Source organism: Camelus bactrianus, chromosome X, assembly GCF_048773025.1.
Source record: "Camelus bactrianus isolate YW-2024 breed Bactrian camel chromosome X, ASM4877302v1, whole genome shotgun sequence".
NCBI classification, from domain to species: domain Eukaryota; kingdom Metazoa; phylum Chordata; class Mammalia; order Artiodactyla; family Camelidae; genus Camelus; species Camelus bactrianus.
This window is the reverse complement of record NC_133575.1, coordinates 804029-818646: the sequence shown is the minus strand read 5'-3', so window position 1 is coordinate 818646 and position 14618 is coordinate 804029. Positions and strand designations below refer to the sequence as shown.

At 52.9% G+C, this 14618-nt stretch overlaps 1 protein-coding gene across 3 annotated transcripts in view; it reads left to right on the top strand.

Annotated features, from left to right (window-relative positions):
• The window catches only part of P2RY8 (P2Y receptor family member 8), a 46034-nt gene that overhangs the window by 15018 nt on the left and 16398 nt on the right, over positions 1-14618 (top strand). The window contains exon 1 of one of the 3 annotated variants that reach the window (XM_074358910.1): positions 2725-5981. The exons of 1 other annotated variant lie outside the window; for it this stretch is intronic. The gene's annotated coding sequence lies outside the window, so the exon portion shown is untranslated. Of the gene's footprint in view, positions 1-2724; positions 5982-10273; positions 13760-14618 lie in introns of those variants that run through there. One more of the 3 variants, XM_074358912.1, reaches the window with a different exon arrangement.

The following is a 14618-nucleotide window of genomic DNA, read 5'->3' as shown; positions in this document are numbered from 1 at the left end:
GTCGCCAAACAGAACGTCTCCTGGGTCTGCAGCAAGCCTCGCGCACGTCAAAGGACTGAACACACTCAGCACATGTTCTGAATTAGGCTGGAAAGCAAACAGTGAAATTTGGAAGTATCTGCCTCCTGTCTACACCCATTGAAACCAGAAAGGAAGGAAAAACAACTTTTGAAATGTAATTGAGGTTCAAAGATTAATTTTATTTATTCCAGTGTCTTCGTTGTGTTCAGTATAATAATGCCTCCGAGTCATTAAGGCTCTTAGCAGAAGAGTTAGTCCTCCAAAGTCACTGTGCTAGCCCTAAGAGCGAATTTTCACTCCTACCCTCTGCTGGAATTTAAGCGGGTCGGTCGAAAGCAGACACTTTCCCACCAAGATTCCTTCCCTTGCAGGGTACCGTCCAGCCAGGTTGCACGTCAGTCTACACTCAGGGGTCGGTCCTGAGGCTCCTGCCCCCTGCCTCCCCTTCCGAAAAATGCCCAAAGGTCATCCTCCCTCACTGAATCCAACATTAACGCATGTGTTTATGATCCCACACACAGCAAAGCAGTTGCACTTAGGAATCGCGTTTGCACCCGGCCAAGCTCCCCTCGAGTCGTGGGTTATCTTCTACCCATCGCTGCACGAGGGTTTGGGGCAGTGGAGTCTTCAGGGCACCAAAGACCATCTTGGGTTTAGAATAATCAGTGCTCAAATTCTCTACAGTTCACGAGGATCAGAGTATCAAACAGAGACCTCTGTTTGAAGGTGTTTCATCCATCACCCCATCCAACTCAAGACAACAAACGTAGAGTTCTATTTTCCCAGTTCGCGTTCAGATTCTCTACAGTTCAAATGCAAGTTCAAGAAAGTTGCAGAATTCTGGGTGAACAGGAAAAAAGCAAGCCGTCCCCCAGAATAGGTCCTGCTACAGCACGTCTCCCCAGGGGCCCCAAACAAAGGAGACGCCCACCTTCTTAATACCCAACCCAGAGGGTCCCTGCTCCCCACTCCAGGAGGCACCCGTGTTGACGGTTGCGGGGCTGGGGACCACCATGCAGGGGGAACTGCCCTCCTCCACCCGCGACACCGTAAAGAAGCGAGAGACACCAGCTGGACACAGTGATTCTTTTCAACGTGGCGGGCTCATTTCCCCGCAATTTTCAAGATTCACGGAGAGGAAACCTTCGCACCGTCTCCTTCAAATCTGCTACACGTCACTCCGCGAGTTTGCAACGGCTTATTTGAACAAACAGAGCCTGCTCGCTCCGGAGTCCTCGTTCTCCATCAACTGTGTGAAATGCGCAATTGATTCAATGCCTATGAAGAGCTCCAATAACACGCTGGCTGCAGGACGTTATACCCCTTTAGCTGTACGGATGTCTCTTTTTGTTAAATCTGTGGAAAATCTTGACCGGAAGTCACCTGATTCAGGAACTAATGCCCAGTACATTTTTTTTTTTTACTTTAATGTTTCATTATTGTGCATCCAGGTGCGCAATGTCGCTTTGATCAACATTTGTCCCAATAACCACTCACTCATAAGAAATGCTTTAGCACCTAAGAGCCCAATGACGCAGGAAGCGAAACCCGTCTGGACACCTCAGCGCGCACACATCTATTTTTTGTTGTCATGACTTGGATGTGGTGACAAACCAAAGACCTTCCAACATCGGTCTCGACACTAGGATTGGAATCTGTAAAAATGGTAAAAATGAAAGACAGTTTCAATGAAGGGAAAGGAATGGTGTAAATTAAAAAAAAAAAAAAAGAATTAGGGGAAAAAAGAAATGAATAATGTGGAGTTCTCCCTTGTCTAACAAAGAGTTTCTCCGAGGACTGTTTCAGTGGTTGGCGGAGCGTGTGTAACCGACACGGCTACCGTCGGCAGGGCACCTTCAGGACGGCCGGCTCGCCGTTGTCTTTCTAAATGGTGGTGTTCACGGCATGTCGGAAATTGTTTGCATCCTTGAGAACTTTAAAAATATTGGCTGCCAACGTGGAAATTCTTTCAGCGTGCAGAGAAAGTTAGTTCCCTGGGGCAGGCATAACAAAGTACTACAAACGGGGAACTTAAACACTACAAATTCATCAGTCCTGGAGGCCAGACGTCTGAGGTCAAGGTGTCCCAGGGCTGCGCTCCCTCCGGAGGCTCCAGGGGAGGGTCCCTCCTGCCTCTTCCAGCTTCTGGGGGCTCCAGGCGTCCATCCCTGGGCTGGTGGCCGCCTCCCTCCCGTCTCTGCCTTCGTCTCCATGTGGCGTCTCCTCTGTGTCTGTGTCTCTCCTCTTCTGTCTCTTCTAAGGTCACTGTCCTTGGATGCAGGGCCATCTCCTCCAGGAGGACCTCCTCTCGGGTCCTTCACTAACTGCATTTGCAAAGGTCCTACCTCCAAATAAGGTCCCTTCCCAGATTCTGGGGGTGGGTATATGAACACATTGCCGGAGGTGGGGGTCGCCACTCAGCCCGCCACACTATCGGAGGCCACGAATGCCCCTTTGCTTCGTGCAGGCCAGTGATCATGGCTTTACCCTCATGGGGCCAGCTGGGGAGAGGGCTGTCCCACTACGGGGACCCCACGTTGGGGCCGAAGAGGGTGGATAGGCGTGGCAGGCGGCACGTGCAGGGAAACAGGGCCCCCTGAGAGTGAGGGGAAAGAGGAAGCAGGCCCCTGGGGGGCCCGTCCCCGCCGGCAGCACCAGCTCCAAGTTACCAGGGAGGGAGGGAGGGGGGAGGGCTGAGCAGAAGGACAGATAAATTCATTCTCTCTGCGGCGCACACGTGGGGACATTGCTCCACCCATCAAACGCCTGGAAATGGCTTTATTTCCAAACACAAAAGTGAAAGCTAAAGAGAAACTCGTAGACACACAGAGCTCTGAGTGTCCCCCCCGCCCCCCCCAGCCCTGCTGTTCCGTGCCTGTGGTCCGGTCACAGAATCCCCTCCCAGCCCAGACACGGCGTCTGAGAAGAGCACACCCTGTCACGCTGCCCCGTGGTCACGGGGAAAGGTCGTGGTGAGAAAGCCCCAGCTCAGCAGCACAGGACCGAGATGCCACTGCTGGGCACGCGGCCGGGGCCGCAGACAGCGCACTTCCCTCCCTGGGGGCTTGTGGCTCGCGTGTCCCGTCATCTCCCCGAGGGGCTGTGACCCACAAGGGTGACCGGCTCCAGCCCGTCGGCTGCTGGGGACGCTCCCGAGTCAACACTGGGAAGGCCCTGGGTCCCTGCAAACCCGGCCAGCTGGGGGCGGCCACTGACAGCCACGCTGGTCCCCAGACAGCCGTGATGTGCCCGGGTGCGGCGCCCCGGCCGGGGGTGCCCGGCGAGGCCAGGGGCGCAGACACACACAGAGATGAGGCGTCCTCGCCAGGCGTACGCCCGAGGGGTCCCCGCCGGGCACACGGGGAGGAGCTGAGCTTGTGAGGGGGTCGGCGAGGCGTGGGGAGAGGGCGGCCCCCAACCCCACAGCCGCCTTCTGCGGGTGACATAATAGTACCAGTGGCTCCCTCCGAGCCTGGTTTGAGCTGAAAAGTCCTGAAATTCAAACAGCACCCACGGTAGTCACCCCCTCCCGCCTTCCCATCACACGTAGAAGGACTGGGGACACCCGGACAAGCCCGGACCAGCTGCCAGCTCTAGGGCAGCCCCTGACCAGAAAGGACTCACGTCTGTGTGGGCAGGGTCGTTACCAAGCTGTGCAGAGCTGACCGAGATATTCACCGAAACTATTGTAGAAGTCCGCCCCCCTTTTCCCCCACAAAGTCTAAATAGCTTTATTTCATTTCATTCTGTTTTGTTTTTATTTTATTTTGTTTTCCGTGTTATCTTGTGTTTTTTTTTTAACATTTTTTATTGAGTTATAGTCATTTTACAATGTGTCAAATTCCAGTGTAGAGCACAATTTTTCAGGTATACATGAACATACATATATTCCTTGGATCTTATTTTATTTTACTTCTGAAACTTTTTCATATTTTATCTCTATCTTGTTTTTGTGGTAAGAACACAGTTTCCTAACGGGTCTTTAAGTGCATGATACGGTATTTTGATCCTTAGCTGCAATGCTATGCGTCTTCCTCCAACGGAGAGTCTGTCCCCATGAAACTCACTCCCCACTGCCTCCCCCAGCCCCTGACACCCACCATCCTACCTTCTGTCTCCATGAATCTGACAACTCCAGGGACCTCGGATAAGCAGAATCACACACTATTTGTGTTTTTGTGGCTTTCTTATGTCACAGAGAAGCACGCCCTCAAAGTTGATCCAGGCTGTAGCCTATGTTGTAATTTACTCCCTTTTCGTGGCTGAATAATATTCCACTGTATGGATGGACTGGTTCTGTGGACATGTTATATGCCTATGTAGTAATAATATTACACATGGATGGACCACTTTTTGTGGACATGTATTTCTCAAATAATTAAAAATAGAGCTACCGTATGATCCAGCCACCCCAGATCTGGGTATATACCCCCAAAATAATTGAAATCAGAACCTCAGAAGGAGACCTGCACCCCTGTGTTCACAGTGGCCTGAGCCACAATAGCCAAGATGTGGAAATGTCCCAAGTGTCCCTCTAGGCTGAGTCAGTGTTAAAATTCTCAACCTCTGAGCAAGCCCCGGGTAACCCACATGAGCTGCTCACCCAGCATGGGGTCAGGGCCCTTTGTCCTTTTAATTACAGGTTTATCCGGGGTGGAAATATGTTTCAGGTAGTTGGGAGGACGCTCACGGCACCCTCAGGAGGGGCTGGGTCCAGGAGTGGGGGCTTTATAGGAAGCTCAAAGCAGGGGGCCAGGCTGTGGGGTGCTCCAAGAGAGAACAGAACCCAAATGTGGGGAGAGAAAGCGAGAGGGCTCCCCAAGGCAAAGGCTCCTTAAACAGAGGTATGTTAGGGCTGCCACGGACAGGCAGCTTAAACATCACACATTTATTCCTCCCGGTCCTGGAGGCTGGGATCTGAGGTCAGGGTGTGAGCAGGGCTGGTGTCTCCTGCGCCCTCTCCCCTTGGGGTGTGGACGGCCGTCTCCTCCCTGCGTCCTCCTGTGGCCGTCCCTCTGTGTGTGTCTGGGTTCTCATCTCCTCTTCTTATAAGGACCCCAGTCATGTGGGATCAGGACCCACCCTAGTGACCCCATTTTACCTCCATCACCTCCTTAAAGACCCGTCTCCAAACACAGCCCCATTCTGAGGTCCTGGGGGCTGTGATCCCAAAGTACAAATCTTGGGGGGACAAAATTTAGTCCCTAACAGGGAGAAACCTCAGAGAACATAGCACAGCCCAGCTGTTTACTTAAGAACAAGGTGCCCTCTTAACACACTCTAATGAGTAAGCTTTTAAATAATTAATATGAACAGAGTTTTCTGTTTAAAAAAAATTTCCCCCTTAATGGAGGCATTGGGGATCGAACCCAGGACCCTGTGCACGCCAAGCACACACTCTACCCCTGAGCTATACCCTCCCCACCCCAATATTAACAGTTTTTGAAAAATGAACTAATATTAACTATATTCTAAGGAAGCCATACTTAAATTTACTGCAGTTTCTCATTATAAACTAACAGCCCTCAGAAAGTGATCCCTGAATATATTTCGGTGAGATTCATTTTTTTTACAGAAGTGTTTTTTAAAAATATGTGAAGTCCCCTCTGGTGACCTACTCCACCCTCCCAGGGGACCCACTGTGAAAAAGAGGAACCTTTTCCATCCATTGTGGCTCTGCTCTCGGGCTCAGAGTTTCATAACCTTTGTGCATTTAATTAAATCTTCAGATGACAGGTTACCGTTACAAGCAGCCTGCTGGGTCCCGGGAGAGTTGGGGACTGTGTGTGGTGCAGGCCTGGTTGGGGGGAGGGACGGACAGTGGGGTCCGCAGGAGAGTGGGGTTTCCTGTGCCGACCTCTCTTTGAAGGGGCGCCCTCCTCTACGCCAGAGTGAGGGTCCCCACCGCCTAGCTGCACGGCGCCTGCTTGCACAAGACCTCCACCGTCCCGACAGCCACCGTAAGTCACGGGACCCAGAGTGGGACAGGCAGAGATGCCCTGGGTGGCAGGCGGACTCGGGTCTCTGTTTTAAAGATGCCACTGGATTGTGGGGAAAAGGCTCAATTCAGCTCAGCTCACCTTTGGGCTCTGTGATTTTAACCCCGGGCACTCCAACGTCCTAAAAGTATCTGTGGGATTTGCAGAGAGAGGACAGGGGTTGCAAAGGAATCGTGAGACTAGAGTCGGGGCTCTGGCGATGGCCAAGGTTTCCATAGAAAACCCTCTTTCTTGTACATCCTGGGATGGTATTACGTCATTTCTGTCGAAATGGGAACTGAGGCTCTGAGTTAAGGAACTTGCCCAAGGTCGAAATCCAGAGAGGGGCCGAGGTGGGGGCCGGGGGCTGCACACCCGTGGCTACTGTGGAATGCTCAGGTGTTGACCAAGGCAAGAGGTGTGAGCTCTGTTGACGCCCCGTGTGGAATTCTGTCCCCCAGCTTGGGGCACGCTGGTTCCTGGCGGGTGAGTCATAACTCTTTTCGTGGCGAACAATAGAAACTTGACTCATGCTAGCTGAGGTCAGTGTGGAAATCGTCAAATTAGATCGTTAGGCATTCCAGAGGCAGCTTCAGGCATGGCTGGATCCAGGAGCATTAATGGTAGTTCGTTCTTGTTTCCTCTCTTGTCCCAGATTTCAGCTCCGCCATCCTCTTGCCTCCCTTGCAAGTTTTAGTGTGTCTGGAGGAGGGAAAGGGGGTCCCTTCAACCCTGACCCCCATCTTTGCAGAGCAGAACTCAGAGGGAAAGGAGACCGCCCTCAGTCTTCCACCCCACCTTGAGGGTTCTGACTGGCCCTGGGAGCTGGGTCAGATGACCACCCCTGGGCCGATACCTAAGGACAGAGTGGAGTCAGGCTTGGGTCATTTCGCACTCTTGTGTGATTGACAGTCCGTGGACCAGAGGGTCGGAGAGGGACAGATCCCAGGGGAAGGAGGGATACTGGACACCAGGTCCACTGCAGCCTGGGGACAAGAGGGGTTTCTGGACAGCACGTCCACTCCAGCGGGGGGACAGCAGAAGGGAGCTGGTTAAGTTGCCCAAAGTGACAGGCACGGGGCCAGGTCACAGTGTACCCTGCTCCTCCCTTCTGGTCACCCATCCATGCAGTGCTCCATCCATTCACTCTGCATTTATGGGAGCAACCTTGAGTCCCTCATTCATCAGTGCATCGTCCATTCCTCATCTGTCACTCACTCCACGTCCGGGACAACGTTCTGTGTGTCATCCATTCACTCCCTCTTCCTTTACCAAGGATGCCCTGGCATCCGGCTCTGAGGTCAGAACAGAGCCGCCTGCATCCCACACAAGCTCCTGAATGCCTCTGTGCCTCAGTGTCCCCATTGGTAAACCAAGGACAGTGATGGGGTTGTCTTCCCAGGAGGGGTCTGGGAGGAGACGTTGGCAGGCAGTTCACAGTATGTGCGCCAAGGGATGGGAGGTGCCGTCTGAGGGCTCAAGGCGCGAGCCTCTTCCACATCATCCCCGGGGCACAGAGCCAGGAGGGAAGCTGCCCGTGACCTTCAGAAGGAGGAAGTGAGGACAATGGGTGCCCCTGGGAACCTCGGCCCCGGCGACGACGCTGGCTTCTGAGATCTTCCCAGAAAACTTTCTGCAGCTGGCGAGGACCGTCGGCTGCCCTTCCCTCCTGCTCGGTCCTGCCAGCATCAAGTCAGCCGTGGGGGCCACAGACCAGAGGATGCGGGTGGCCAGCTCCAGACACCCCGCAGTGAACCCAGGAGTGACAGGGAGGACGCTGGGATACACGAGGAAAAGTCTCAGAAATTGGGGTGAGCAGGGAGCCAGGAGTTCACGGGGCAAAGAGCCAACTGAGCTATGGGGAAGGATGGCACAGACGTCCTGACGCTTTTTCCGGTGATTCAAGAACCGTGTCTTAAAATTGAGGTGAAATTCACACAACATGCAATGCACCGTCTTAGAGTAAAAAATTCAGGGGCACTGGGCACACTCACATTGTGCTGCACCCATCACCTCTGCTTCAGGACAGTTTCATCCCCTGAAAGGAGACCCCATCCCCATGAGCTGTCACACCCCCTCCCCTCCTCCCAGCCCCTGGCAACCAAAAATCTGCTTCCTGTCTCTGTGGATTTGCCTGTTCTGGGCGTTTCCTGTAAATGGAGTCACACCCTGTGTGTCCTTCTGTGTCTGCTTCTCTCACGGAGCATCCTGTGTTCAAGGTCCATCCACGCTGCAGCCTGTGTCAGAGCTTCACTCCTTTTCCTGGCTGAGTAATATTCCCCTGTGTGCCTGGACCCCGTTCTGTTTACCCATCTGTTAGTGGACGCTGTGCTGTCTCCAGCATCAGGCTCTTGTTCATAATATGGCTATGGACATATGTGTCCACGTTTCCACGTGGATGTACATTTTTATTTCTCTCGTGTGTGCCTCCTAGGGGGGTCATTGCTGCTTCACACAGTAACCACATTTAACCAAGGGAGGAACCACCAGACTGTTTCCACGAGGCCATTTGTAAATGTTGGGGAGTTTTAAGGGATGGGAAGACGTCTATGGAAACGGTGACAGTCATAATCAACATATGAGGTGCTTTCTCCTTGGAAGGACCACACACATCACCATGTGCCAATGACCCCGTTTCATCTCAGAACAGCCCTTTGGGTTATCACTACCTCTTTCTTGGATTGAACCTGTACCCTCTGAAAATTCACATCTGTCCACAACCTCAGAACAGGATCTTATTTGGAAACAAGGTCTTTGCAGATGGGATGAAGTGAAGGGCCAGAGAGGAGGTCCTCCTGGAGGAGGTGGCCCTGCATCCAAGGACAGTGACCTCAGAAGAGACAGAGGAGGAGACACACAGACACAGAGGAGATGCCACATGGAGATGGAGGCAGAGATTCTAAAGTCTAGATAGAGAATGAGATTAGGTAGATAGACAGACAGACAGATAAATAATTAAATAGATAGAGATGCATGTATGGAGGGGTGGATGGATGGATGCCTCATTTCAAAGCACAATGTACCGTCTTATTTTAAAAAGACCTCATGTGTTCATGGAACCTTCCTTCAGAGGGACCCAGGCCTGCTGACACCTTGACTTTGGACCGCCGGTCTCCAGCATTGTGAGAGAGAGAAAGCGCCCATTGATCCAAGCCCCCAGCGTACAGTGAGGAGGTCAAGGAGCCAAAAAACCCCAAAAGGACCCCCACCTTCCCTTCACTCTGCAAGAAGGACCCTGGGCTCAGAGGGAGGAGCCTGCCCGAGGTCCCCCAGCTTAGTTTTGACAGAACTGAGACTGGACCTCGACCCTCCCCGACCCCGGCCCCGGGCCCCTCACCACCAGGCCGTCCTGCCTCCGTGGACGCACCGCGGGGCAGGATGATCTGTTTCACACGGAAAAAAGTCAATGTAAATGGGTCCGCTCAGGGGACTTTCCACTCCCCCCACCCCCACCGAGTCATCACCCTTAGGTTTCCTTCCATTCATGTGACGCTACGGCTTTTCTGATGGAACAGCGAAGATTTAATTTCATGTCGTCTTTAACCGGCGATGGAGGGCATAGAGCAGATTCAGCTCAGTTAGCGGGTGAGGTCTTTCTTAAGTCAGACGGCACACTGTGCCTTGAAATGAGATGGTCAGGGGACACACTGGAGGCCAGCGCCCTTCAGCTTTTCGCCCATCTAGCTAGGCTTCCTGTCTACCTGTCATCTACCTGTCTGCCTACTTATCCACCTGTCATCTATCTAGTCTGCCTGCTTATCTGTCTATCTAATCTACCATCTGTCCATTTCTGTCTTACTGTCTTTCTCTTCTATCCAATCCAATCCTCTCTATCAATTATCTATCTGTGTATCCGTCCATCAATCCATCCACCCATCTTACCTATTTATGTATTTATGTATCTACCTATGTATCTATGTATCTATGTAGCTAGCTAGGTATCTGTCTGTCTGTCTATCTATCCATCCATCCATCCATCTTATCTATCTATCTATCCATCCATCTATCCATGCAACCATCCATCCATCTATCCATCCATCTATCTATCCATCATCCATCTATCCATCCATCTTAACTATCTATCTATCATCTATCCATCCATCTTATCTATGTATCCATCTGTCTATCAATTATCTATCTATCTATCTATTCATCCATCCATCCACCCATCTTATCTATGTATCTACCTGTGTATCTATGTATCTAGCTAGCTGTCTGTCTGTCTATCTATCCTTCTATCTATCCATCCATCCATCTTATCTAACTTCTGTCAGTGTATCTCTTCTCCCATCCTCTGTCTGCACTTCCCATTTGTGTCTCTAACCTACCCATCCATCTCTCATCTGCCTGTCTCCCTATGTATCCATTTATCTATTCATCCATTTAACAAGATCCATCATCTGTCTACCCATCTAACCCTACCCTCTATCAATCATCTATAGATGAATCTGTCTATATCCATTTCTATCTGTATCTATTTTCTACCAATATATCTGCCTTATTGTATCCTCTGCCTACACTTTGTCTCTCTAATCAATGCACGGAGCTGTCTGCTCATCTATCAGCCAGTCATCTGATCACACGTATCCATCCATCCATCCATCCAACTGTATCTATCATCTCTCCATTTACTTGTTTATGTAACCCTACCTTCTCTAGCAATTCCTCAACCATCATCTACCTCTATCAACCGTCTGTTGATCTAGACGCATCCAAGGGTATATTTTCATATACGTAACTTTTTTTTACAATCGCCCACCATTCTTCACACCCATTTCCCTTGGAGCTGCACACAGCGTGGCCTCCGAGGTCTGCCTGCTCTTGCGTGGCCACCCTAACAGTGGGAGGGAACCACGGTGCAGTCCCATTGGTACATGTAACATCAACACAGCCCTTTTGTCTCTTGACCGTCGGTCTTTCTTCCATGTTTGTGGGCTGCCCCTGTCAAGTCCCATGTAGAAAGCACACCCAGAGTCCAGTCCGGGGCCATGTGGCTTGTGCCATCCAGCTCCTTCAGTGTTTCTGAGACATTTTTCCAGAAAATTCATCTCTTATGACTTTCATATTTTCTTAGCAACATCCTCCTCCTTTGGGGGAGTGAATGTTGGGTGCTTCCCCCGGGTCACATCTAGGTGTGTGTTCTCAACAAGAGCCCTGCCCAGGTGAGGACGGTGGGTCCCTCTCAGGGCCTCTCACCTGGGGGCACCTGGAGTTGGCTGCCCCTCTCACAAATAATGCTCATCTTCATCACCCAGCGAAGGTGTCGTGTGATTTCTCCACTTCGCAGCTGCATCTCCCTCCTTCACTACCCAGAGGACACCTGTGAGATGACCACGTGTGTGTCCTGGTCCTCATCGGAACCTCCCCCCAGCCCCGGATCAAACACCCACTGATCAGTGTTGTCCGATCCAATCATTATGATCACACTCGCTTATTGTCGTGGGTTGAACTGAGAACCTCAAAAGGCCACGTCTGCACCCTGACCCCTGGTACCTGCAACAGGACCTTGTCTGGAAACAGGGTCTCTGCCAATGGGATGACGTGAAGGCTCCAAGAGGAGGTCCTCCTGGAGGAGGTGGCCCTGCATCCAAGGACAGTGTCCTCAGAAGAGACAGAAGAGGAGAGACACAGACACAGAGGAGAAGCCACGTGGAGACGGAGGCAGAGACGGGAGGGAGGCGGCCACCAGCCCAGGGATGGATGCCTGGAGCCCCCGGAAGCCGGAAGAGGCAGGAGGGACCCTCCCCTGGAGCCTCCGGAGGGAGCGCGGCCCTGGGACACCTTGACCTCAGACGTCTGGCCTCCAGGACAGGGGGAGGATGACTCTTTGTTGCTTTAAGCCCCCAGTTTGAGGTGATCGGTCATGACCATCCCGGGCGACTGACACATACTGACAAGTCTCCGTTGTATCGGTCGGCACTGGAAATCACGGTCACCTGACGCTCAGTTGCTGCCCTCTGGCTGTGCGCCTCCTCTGGCGGTCGGTGGCGAGGATTTCTTGTGGAAGGACGGCGCCCCACTGACCCCCACCTCTTCTCCATGAAGCGGCTTCCAGGCTCTGTCCGTTTTGCATTTGCTCATGTCCAGACCCAGCCCTTGGGGCCAAGGTCTGACTGTGCCTCCCAAAATGCGTGTGTTCACTTCATGCATAAACCAGACACACACGCACGGTCAGTCCTCTCTCTTAGCAAAGCGCAATGTCTTTCTTGTGTTCCAGGTGGAGAAACAGAATTCGATTTGCAAGCCCTAAAATGTTCTTCGTGGGCCTGTGGGTCACCTCGCATGCTCTTTGTGGGAGGCATGGGGGCTCCTTCCTTGGAGACCCTGGTTCCAGGTCATGTCTGATCCACAGGAGACCCTCTTAGGATTTGCTGTGTGGTCTGCCCAGCCCAGAAGACCCCCGTCTCTGACCTCGGCCTGGGCCTAGGGGCGTGGGCGGGACGCAGGTGGTGGGGGCGTGTCTGTGAAGTGTTATGTCTCCTGCAGGTTCCTGCCCAAGACGGCCCAGTATGATGCCTTCCTTTAAAACATCCCCTCCTGGGTGCCAAGCTCTTCCTAAGAGGTTAGGAGATGCACCTGCATGTGTTTGTTTGCATTTCAGGAAGCGTCCCCACTTGGCCAAAAGAGGGGTTTAAATGGCATCTGAAAAGCGAAAAAGAAGGTTCTGGTCCCCGGGGGGTCTGAGTTGACAAGACAGCAAGGAGGGAGCCCGTCTGTGGCGTCTTGCAGGCGCGAGACGGCCCCTTGTCAAACTTCCCTTGGGTGGTTTGCTCCCTGGCGTGTTGGCCGGACTCGCTGACTCCGGAATTGGATGCGGGGAACGCTCCGGATTAAACGGTTGTGTGGCAGGTGAACGTACCTGTCAACCTGGAGGAGAAATTCCAGCGGCTGTCTTGAGATTGAGAAGAGCTAGGAGTCAGTGAAGGGTGTACGCCTCTCTCCCCGTCTCTCTGTTTCTGTTGTGTCTCTCCTTGGACTGATCTGTTAAGCAAAGCCCTCCAGCTTCTTAGCACACCTGGCGCTCTGGTTTACCCATAAAGGCAGTGCTTTTGAATGTCACAATACGTGCTACTTGCAAACTCCTATTTCCCGGCAGATCCCCCACCCCCAGGCCAGCTCTTTTTTTTTTTTCTTCTTCTTCTTCACAGAATAGCACTTCACATTAATTAATGCGTCCACCTCGGGTGGCTTCCTGCCTGACAGACAGAGGCTCAACTTGCAGGTGCGATTCAGACAAAACCGCTCAGAGGTGCAGCTCGAAAAAGGGGGAAAAAAAAAACACATTGTCATGCAAAAGAAAAGCAGCCGGTACTTGCTCTGGGCAGCACGTGGTCCCTGGCTAGTTAGGAAGCCTGTTCAGAGGTGTCCTTACTTCGGGGTGGTGGGGGAAGGAGACAGAAGGCAAAGCACGTTGAACGGGGCTGGGTCGTGCCTGCAGGAGGCAGATCAAAATCTCGGGCATAAAGACACAGGCATGCAAATCGCCTGCCACGTACTGTGTCCAGATTGTGCAATCGAGGGGAACCTGCACGCGGGGGCAGAGATAAGGCGCACAGCGAGGCCGGGGCAGGGGAGCCAGCCCGCCGCCCGGCCGTCCGTGCAGTGGGCAGCGCGCCCGCTCGCCGCCCGGAGGGGCCTGCGGGGAAGCCGGGCCGGCCGGCCGCCCGCTGCGTCCCCATCGCCCGCCGCGTCCCCATCGCCCGCCGGCCCCCCGGCGCCTGCGGCTGTGCGCTCGCCGTGAAGGCCGCGGCCAGACGCAGGTAACGGGCATCTCGGGGCTACAGAGGGGAGCGTGAGGGCCGTGGAGGCGTTGAAGGCATCGCGTCGCCCGTGAGAAAACGCGGTCACACCTCGAAGTGACCAGAGGGCCACGGAGGAGGCGAGGACCCTCCCGTAGCGCCCAGTGCGGGCTGAGGGTGCCCGTTCCGCAGCTCACCGGCGCGTGTGGGGTCGGTGTTTTTAGGTCTTAGTCATTCTGAGACCGGCCTGGTGGCATCTCGTGGCGGTGCTGACTTCCAGTTCCCTGACTGCCTACAACGTAGTCACCTGTCTTCTTGGGTGAAGTGCTCAGGCCTTCGGTTCGTCTTTAAGTTGGGTTTTCTTCCCCTAGGGTTGAGTTTTAAGAGCCCCTTGTCTGTTCCAGATACAAGGAGCTCCCTGTGCACTTTTGTCAACTGCAGATTTGTCTCTTGCAAGTATTTCCTCCCAGCTGGTGGCTTGTCTTCTCACTCTCCTGACGTGGTTGTTTGCAGAGCGGACGTTTGCCCAAGTTTTCATTCTGACCCAGTCCAGCTTCTCTGTGATTTCCTTCACGGTGGCACCTTGGGTGTTGTGTCTAAAAAAGTCATCGCCCTTCTCCTGCATTTTCTTGCAGAAGTTTTATAGTCTGTGTTTTACGTGTAGGTCTGTGGTCCGTCTTGAGCCAATTATGGCAAAGACGGTCACGTACGGTCTACATTCTTTTGCTGTTGTTGTTTTTATTTTATGCGGATGTGAGTTGTTCCAACACTGTCTGCTTAAGTCACTCTCTCTGCTCCACTGTGTTGCCTTTGCTTTTTTGTCAAAGGTCAGTTGACCCCGTTGACTTTGCCGATTTCTGGGCTGTCTACTCTGTTTCTC